Source organism: Pristiophorus japonicus, chromosome 4, assembly GCF_044704955.1.
Source record: "Pristiophorus japonicus isolate sPriJap1 chromosome 4, sPriJap1.hap1, whole genome shotgun sequence".
Classification (NCBI taxonomy): domain Eukaryota; kingdom Metazoa; phylum Chordata; class Chondrichthyes; family Pristiophoridae; genus Pristiophorus; species Pristiophorus japonicus.
This window is the reverse complement of record NC_091980.1, coordinates 186,780,723-186,791,158: the sequence shown is the minus strand read 5'-3', so window position 1 is coordinate 186,791,158 and position 10,436 is coordinate 186,780,723.

The window sequence follows — 10,436 nt, the reverse complement described above, 5'->3', positions numbered from 1 at the left end:
GAAACTTGGACACTGAGACAATAGGACACTGAGACACTGAGACACTGTGACACTGTGACACTGAGACACTGAGACACTTGGACACTGAGACACTGAGACACTGGGACACTGAGACACTGAGACACTTGGACACTGAGACACTGAGACACTGAGACACTTGGACACTGAGACACTTGGACACTGAGACACAGAGACACAGAGACACAGGGACACTGAGACACTGAGACACTGTGACACTGTGACACTGAGACACTGAGACACTTGGACACTGAGACACTGAGACACTGGGACACTGAGACACTGAGACACTTGGACACTGAGACACTCGGACACTGAGACACAGAGACACAGGGACACTGGGACACTAGGACACTGAGACACAGAGACACAGGGACACTGGGACACTGAGACACTGAGACACAGGGACACTGAGACACAGGGACACTGGGACACTGAGACACTGGGACACTGAGACACTTGGACACTGAGACACTAGGACACTGAGACACTGAGACACTGAGACACTTGGACACTGAGACACTTGGACACTGAGACACAGGGACACAGGGACACTGGGACACTGAGACACTGAGACACTTGGACACTGAGACACTAGGACACTGAGATACAGAGACACAGGGACACTGAAACACTGAGACACTTGGACACTGAGACACTAGGACACTGAGACACAGAGACACAGAGACACAGGGACACTGGGACACGAGGCACTGAGACACAGAGACACAGGGACACTGGGACACTGAGACACTGAGACACTGAGACACAGGGACACTGGGACACAGAGACACTGGGACACTGAGACACTTGGACACTGAGACACTAGGACACAGGGACACTGAGACACTGAGACACTTGGACACTGAGACACTAGGACACTGAGACACAGAGACACAGGGACACTGAGACACTGAGACACTTGGACACTGAGACACTAGGACACAGGGACACTGAGACACTGAGACACTTGGACACTGAGACACTGAGACACTGAGACACTTGGACACTGAGACACTAGGACACTGAGACACAGAGACACAGGGACACAGAGACACAGGGACACTGGGACACTGAGACACTGAGACACTGAGACACAGGGACACTGGGACACAGAGACACTGGGACACTGAGACACTTGGACACTGAGACACTAGGACACAGGGACACTGAGACACTGAGACACTTGGACACTGAGACACTGAGACACTGAGACACTTGGACACTGAGACACTAGGACACTGAGACACAGAGACACAGGGACACTGAGACACTGAGACACTTGGACACTGAGACACTAGGACACTGAGACACAGAGACACAGAGACATTGGGACACTTGGACACTAGGACACTGAGACACAGAGACACAGGGACACTGGGACACTGAGACACTGAGACACAGGGACACTGAGACACAGGGACACTGGGACACTGAGACACTGGGACACTGAGACACTTGGACACTGAGACACTAGGACACTGAGACACTGAGACACTTGGACACTAAGACACTTGGACACTGAGACACTGAGACACTTGGACACTAAGACACTTGGACACTGAGACACAGAGACACTGAGACACTTGGACACTAAGACACTGAGACACTTGGACACTGAGACACAGAGACACAGGGACACTGGGACACTGAGACACAGAGACACAGAGACACAGAGACACAGGGACACTGGGACACTGAGACACTGGGACACTGAGACACTTGGACACTGAGACACGAGGACACTGAGACACTGAGACAATGTGACACTGTGACACTGAGACACTGAGACACTTGGACACTGAGAGACTAGGACACTGAGACACTGAGACACAGGGACACTGAGACACTGAGACACTTGGACACTGAGACACTAGGACACTGAGACACAGAGACACAGAGACACAGGGACACTGAGAAACTGAGACACTGTGACACTGAGACACTGAGACACATGGACACTGAGACACTAGGACACTGTGACACTGAGACACTATGACACTGTGACACTGAGACACTGTGACACTTGGACACTGAGAAACTGAGACACTGTGACACTGAGACACTGAGACACATGGACACTGAGACACTAGGACACTGTGACACTGAGACACTATGACACTGTGACACTGAGACACTGAGACACTTGGACACTGAGACACAGGGACACAGGGACACTGAGACACTAGGACACTGAAACACAGAGACACAGAGACACAGGGACACTGAGACACTGAGACACTGTGACACTGAGACACTGAGACACTTGGACACTGAGATACTAGGACACTGAGACACTGAGACACTGTGACACTGTGACACTGAGACACTGAGACACTTGGACACTGAGACACTGAGACACTGGGACACTGAGACACTGAGACACTTGGACACTGAGACGCTCGGACACTGAGACACAGAGACACAGGGACACTGGGACACTAGGACACTGAGACACAGAGACACAGGGACACTGGGAAACTGAGACACTGAGAGACTAGGACACTGAGACACAGGGACACTGGGACACTGAGACACTGAGACACTGAGACACTTGAACACTGAGACACTTGGACACTGAGACACAGGGACACTGGGACACTGAGACACTGAGACACTTGGACACTGAGACACTAGGACACTGAGACACAGAGACACAGAGACACGGGGACACTGGGACACGAGGACACTGAGACACAGAGACACAGGGACACTGGGACACTGAGACACTTAGACACAGGGACACTGAGACACAGGGACACTGGGACACAGAGACACTGGGACACTGAGACACTTGGACACTGAGACACTAGGACACAGGGACACTGAGACACTGAGACACTGAGACACTGAGACACTTGGACACTGAGACACTGAGACACTGAGACACTTGGACACTGAGACACTAGGACACTGAGACACAGAGACACAGGGACACTGAGACACTGAGACACTTGGACACTGAGACACTAGGACACTGAGACACAGAGACACAGAGACATTGGGACACTAGGACACTGAGACACAGAGACACAGGGACACTGGGACACTGAGACACTGAGACACAGGGACACTGAGACACAGGGACACTGGGACACTGTGACACTGGGACACTGAGACACTTGGACACTGAGACACTAGGACACTGAGACACTTGGACACTAAGACACTTGGACACTGAGACACAGAGACACTGAGACACTGAGACACTGTGACACTGAGACACAGAGACACAGAAACACAGAGACACAGGGACACTGGGACACTGAGACACTGGGACACTGAGACACTTGGACACTGAGACACTAGGACACTGAGACACTGAGACACTTGGACACTGAGACACTAGGACACTGAGACACAGAGACACAGGGACACTGAGACACTGAGACACTTGGACACTGAGACACTAGGACACTGAGACACAGAGACACAGAGACACAGGGACACTGAGAAACTGAGACACTGTGACACTGAGACACTGAGACACTTGGACACTGAGACACTAGGACACTGTGACACTGTGACACTATGACACTGTGACACTGAGACACTGAGACACTTGGACACTGAGACACTAGGACACTGAAACACAGGGACACTGGGACACTGAGACACTGGGACACTGAGACACTGTGACACTGAGACACTAGGACACAGAGACACAGAGACACAGGGACACTGAGACACTGAGACACTTGGACACAGAGACACAGGGACACTGGGACACTGAGACACTGAGACACAGGGACACTGAGACACAGGGACACTGGGACACTGTGACACTGGGACACTGAGACACTTGGACACTGAGACACTAGGACACTGAGACACAGAGACACAGGGACACTGAGACACTGAGACACTTGGACACTGAGACACGAGGACACTGAGACACTGAGACACTGTGACACTGTGACACTGAGACACTGAGACACTTGGACACTGAGAGACTAGGACACTGAGACACTGAGACACAGGGACACTGAGACACTGAGACACTTGGACACTGAGACACTAGGACACTGAGACACAGAGACACAGAGACACAGGGACACTGAGAAACTGAGACACTGTGACACTGAGACACTGAGACACATGGACACTGAGACACTAGGACACTGTGACACTGAGACACTATGACACTGTGACACTGAGACACTGTGACACTTGGACACTGAGAAACTGAGACACTGTGACAGTGAGACACTGAGACACATGGACACTGAGACACTAGGACACTGTGACACTGAGACACTATGACACTGTGACACTGAGACACTGAGACACTTGGACACTGAGACACAGGGACACAGGGACACTGAGACACTAGGACACTGAAACACAGAGACACAGAGACACAGGGACACTGAGACACTGAGACACTGTGACACTGAGACACTGAGACACTTGGACACTGAGATACTAGGACACTGAGACACTGAGACACTGTGACACTGTGACACTGAGACACTGAGACGGACACTGAGACACTGAGACACTGGGACACTGAGACACTGAGACACTTGGACACTGAGACGCTCGGACACTGAGACACAGAGACACAGGGACACTGGGACACTAGGACACTGAGACACAGAGACACAGGGACACTGGGAAACTGAGACACTGAGAGACTAGGACACTGAGACACAGGGACACTGGGACACTGAGACACTGGGACACTGAGACACTTGGACACTGAGACACTGGGACACTGAGACACTTGAACACTGAGACACTTGGACACTGAGACACAGGGACACAGGGACACTGGGACACTGAGACACTGAGACACTTGGACACTGAGACACTAGGACACTGAGACACAGAGACACAGAGACATGGGGACACTGGGACACGAGGACACTGAGACACAGAGACACAGGGACACTGGGACACTGAGACACTTAGACACAGGGACACTGAGACACAGGGACACTGGGACACAGAGACACTGGGACACTGAGACACTTGGACACTGAGACACTAGGACACAGGGACACTGAGACACTGAGACACTGAGACACTGAGACACTTGGACACTGAGACACTGAGACACTGAGACACTTGGACACTGAGACACTGTGACACTTGGACACTGAGAAACTGAGACACTGTGACAGTGAGACACTTAGACACAGGGACACTGAGACACAGGGACACTGGGACACAGAGACACTGGGACACTGAGACACTTGGACACTGAGACACTAGGACACAGGGACACTGAGACACTGAGACACTGAGACACTGAGACACTTGGACACTGAGAAACTGAGACACTGAGACACTTGGACACTGAGACACTAGGACACTGAGACACAGAGACACAGGGACACTGAGACACTGAGACACTTGGACACTGAGACACTAGGACACTGAGACACAGAGACACAGAGACATTGGGACACTAGGACACTGAGACACAGAGACACAGGGACACTGGGACACTGAGACACTTAGACACAGGGACACTGAGACACAGGGACACTGGGACACTGTGACACTGGGACACTGAGACACTTGGACACTGAGACACTAGGACACTGAGACACTTGGACACTAAGACACTTGGACACTGAGACACAGAGACACTGAGACACTGAGACACTGTGACACTGAGACACAGAGACACAGAAACACAGAGACACAGGGACACTGGGACACTGAGACACTGGGACACTGAGACACTTGGACACTGAGGCACTAGGACACTGAGACACTGAGACACTGTGACACTGTGACACTGAGACACTGAGACACTTGGACACTGAGAGACTAGGACACTGAGACACTGAGACACTTGGACACTGAGACACTAGGACACTGAGACACAGAGACACAGGGACACTGAGACACTGAGACACTTGGACACTGAGACACTAGGACACTGAGACACAGAGACACAGAGACACAGGGACACTGAGAAACTGAGACACTGTGACACTGAGACACTGAGACACTTGGACACTGAGACACTAGGACACTGTGACACTGTGACACTATGACACTGTGACACTGAGACACTGAGACACTTGGACACTGAGATACTAGGACACTGAAACACAGGGACACTGGGACACTGAGACACTGGGACACTGAGACACTGTGACACTGAGACACTAGGACACAGAGACACAGAGACACAGGGACACTGAGACACTGAGACACTTGGACACAGAGACACAGGGACACTGGGACACTGAGACACTGAGACACAGGGACACTGAGACACAGGGACACTGGGACACTGTGACACTGGGACACTGAGACACTTGGACACTGAGACACTAGGACACTGAGACACTTGGACACTAAGACACTTGGACACTGAGACACAGAGACACTGAGACACTTGGACACTGAGACACTGTGACACTGAGACACAGAGACACAGAGACACAGAGACACAGGGACACTGGGACACTGAGACACTGGGACACTGAGACACTTGGACACTGAGACACTAGGACACTGAGACACTGAGACACTGTGACACTGTGACACTGAGACACTGAGACACTTGGACACTGAGAGACTAGGACACTGAGACACTGAGACACTTGGACACTGAGACACTAGGACACTGAGACACAGAGACACAGGGACACTGAGACACTGAGACCCTTGGACACTGAGACACTAGGACACTGAGACACAGAGACATAGAGACACAGGGACACTGAGAAACTGAGACACTGTGACACTGAGACACTGAGACACTGAGACACTAGGACACAGAGACACAGAGACACAGGGACACTGAGAAACTGAGACACTGTGACACTGAGACACTGAGACACTTGGACACTGAGACACTAGGACACTGTGACACTGTGACACTATGACACTGTGACACTGAGACACTGAGACACTTGGACACTGAGACACTAGGACACTGAAACACAGGGACACTGGGACACTGAGACACTGGGACACTGAGACACTGTGACACTGAGACACTAGGACACAGAGACACAGAGACACAGGGACACTGAGACACTGAGACACTTGGACACTAAGACACTTGGACACTGAGACACAGGGACACAGGGACACTGAGACACTGAGACACTTGGACACTGAGACACTAGGACACTGAGACACAGAGACACAGGGACACTGAAACACTGAGACACTAGGACACTGAGACACAGGGACACTGAGACACTAGGACACTGAGACACTTCGACACTAGGACACTGAGGCACTGAGACACTGAGACACTGAGACACTAGGACACTGAGACACAGGGACACTTGGACACTAAGATACTTGGACACTGAGACACAGAGACACAGAGACACTTGGACACTGAGACACTGTGACACTGAGACACAGAGACACAGAGACACAGAGACACAGGGACACTGGGACACTGAGACACTGGGACACTGAGACACTTGGACACTGAGACACTAGGACACTGAGACACTGTGACACTGAGACACTGAGACACTTGGACACTGAGAGACTAGGACACTGAGACACTGAGACACTTGGACACTGAGACACTAGGACACTGAGACACAGAGACACAGGGACACTGAGACACTGAGACACTTGGACACTGAGACACTAGGACACTGAGACACAGAGACACAGAGACACAGGGACACTGAGAAACTGAGACACTGTGACACTGAGACACTGAGACACTTGGACACTGAGACACTCGGACACTGTGACACTGGGACACTATGACACTGTGACACTGAGACACTGAGACACTTGGACACTGAGACACTAGGACACTGAAACACAGGGACACTGGGACACTGAGACACTGGGACACTGAGACACTGTGACACTGAGACACGAGGACACAGAGACACAGAGACACAGGGACACTGAGACACTGAGACACTTGGACACTAAGACACTTGGACACTGAGACACAGGGACACAGGGACACTGAGACACTGAGACACTTGGACACTGAGACACTAGGACACTGAGACACAGAGACACAGGGACACTGAAACACTGAGACACTAGGACACTGAGACACAGGGACACTGAGACACTAGGACACTGAGACACTGCGACACTCGGACACTGAGGCACTGAGACACTGTGACACTGAGACACTGAGACACCAAGACACAGGGACACAGGGACACTGAGACACCGTGGCACTGTGACACAGGGACACTGAGATACTGAGACACTGAGACACTGAGTCACTGGGACACCGAGACACCGGGACACTGGGACACTGAGGCACTGGGACACAGGGACACTAAGATACTGGGACACTGGGACACTGGGACACTGAGGCACTGGGACACAGGGACACTGGGACATTGGGACAAAGGGACTCAGAGACACTGGGGCACTGGGACACTGGGACACTGGGCACTGGGACATTGGGACACTGAGACACTAAGTCACTCAGGCACTAAGACACTGGGACACTGGGACATGGGACACTGGGACAACGGTGCACTTGGACACTGGGACACTGGGATCCTGGGGCATTGAGACCCTGGGACACTGGGACACTAATACACTCGGGCTCTGAGACACTGGGACACTGGGACACTGAGACACTGAGACACTGAGACACCGGGACACTGGAACACTGAGACACTGGGACACTCAGACACTGAGACACAGAGACACTAAGACACTGAGACACTGGGACTCTCCTACTGGTGCAGCTCTCTGTTGGCCAGTCTTACACATTGGTAATGTTTACATACATAACATGTTTCATGTACCTCTCCAGCCTCCGCCGGCCGTGTGTGGCCGGGTCCCTCCTGAAGCGGCGTTGGAGCGGCCGTGTCCCCCTGTGTCACCGAGCCGTGAGATTTATACTGCTTTTCATTTAAGAATGGATATTCAAACAGTAAAATTTAAATTGGGAAACAATGGGTTCCAAGTTTTAAGATTTTTTCTTTTTATCACATTACATAAAATGGGCTTGCATGTTATTGAATCTGTTCCACACATCTGATTTATTTTGCACTTATACCGAAGCCTAACTTGAATTTAGACACATGAGTAAGGAATGCCGAGCAAGGATGGGAATTGCTTTGTCTGCAGTGGTACTTTTTGCTCACGAGACTGTAATTCCCATATTGGACTGTACAGCCACCTGAGAACTCACTTTTCGAGTGGAAGCAAGTCTTCCTTTATTTTGAGGGACTGCCTATGATGGTGATGACTTTTTGCTCAAAGCAAATACTTCCTGGGGGCCATTTCAAACAATGACACATTCAGCAATATTAATCGGAAGTGTACAATATTAAGCCCGAGTGCACAATTACCAATTAAATCCAACTATTGAGAGCTGTTCAATGACTAGTATAAGACCAGTAACTGGCATCTGAAATGCAAATGTATTGAAGTAGTGTAGAAAGAATTTTAGCCATACTGTGTTCATACAATATTTATGGCAGGGATCACTGTTTTCCTTGGAACACAGGAGGCTGAGGGGACACCTCATTGAGGTGTATACAATTATGAGGGGCCTGGATATAATGGATAGAAAGGGCCTCGTTCCCTTAGTAGAGGGGTCAATAACCAAGGGCCATAAATTTAAAGTAATTGGTAAAAGGTTTAGAGGGGATTTGAGGGGACATTTCTTCACCCGGAGGGTTGTGAGGTGGTCTGAAACACACTGCCTGAAAGGATGGTAGAGGCAGAAACCCTCACCACATTTAAAAAGTACTTAGATGTGCACTTGAAGTGCTGTAACCTGCAGGGCTACGGACTTCGACCTCTAAAATGGGATTAGGCTGGATAGCCACTTGTTGGCCGGCATAGGCACAATGGGCCGAAATGGCCTCCTTCTGTACTGTAAATTTCTATGATTTTATGAAGTGAAATGAAATCAATTGCAGGTAAACTTGTAAACAAGTCTGTCGAGCAGGAATCAAATAAACTTTTCCCTTCTACGTGCCATCATTTGGGTTGTCAGTGTAGTGAGTGTACAAACGCAACAATGAGGTAAGTGGTGAGTGGATGCCCCATCGTGTTGTTATTTTCACTAAAGGTGAATGTTAGTAAATCGTACCCTGCATTTCTAAATTAATTTAATCTTAATTTATTTATGATAGACTTCAAGTACACCAGCAAAGAAGTAACATGACGTGTATCACCAAAAGTGCAAGCCACTCTAAGGCAATCTTACCAATGTCCTGGGAGCTACACCAACCAATGCTTCTTCCTCTGTGGAGGATTCACCATAGCATCAAGTCTCGGTGTAGGCACTCTCCCTTTATAGTTTTTCTTATCGCTGTTATGTGAGAGCTCTAGCCACATCTCCCTTTTCTTTCCCAGTCTTTACATGAACTTTATTACACTTGTCTGACCAGATGGCACCCTTTTGTTGAATTAACACTGGTGTCCTTGTAAACTGATAGCAGTAAACATCAACTACCTTTGAGCTAGTGCGTTCTTTCCCTTGG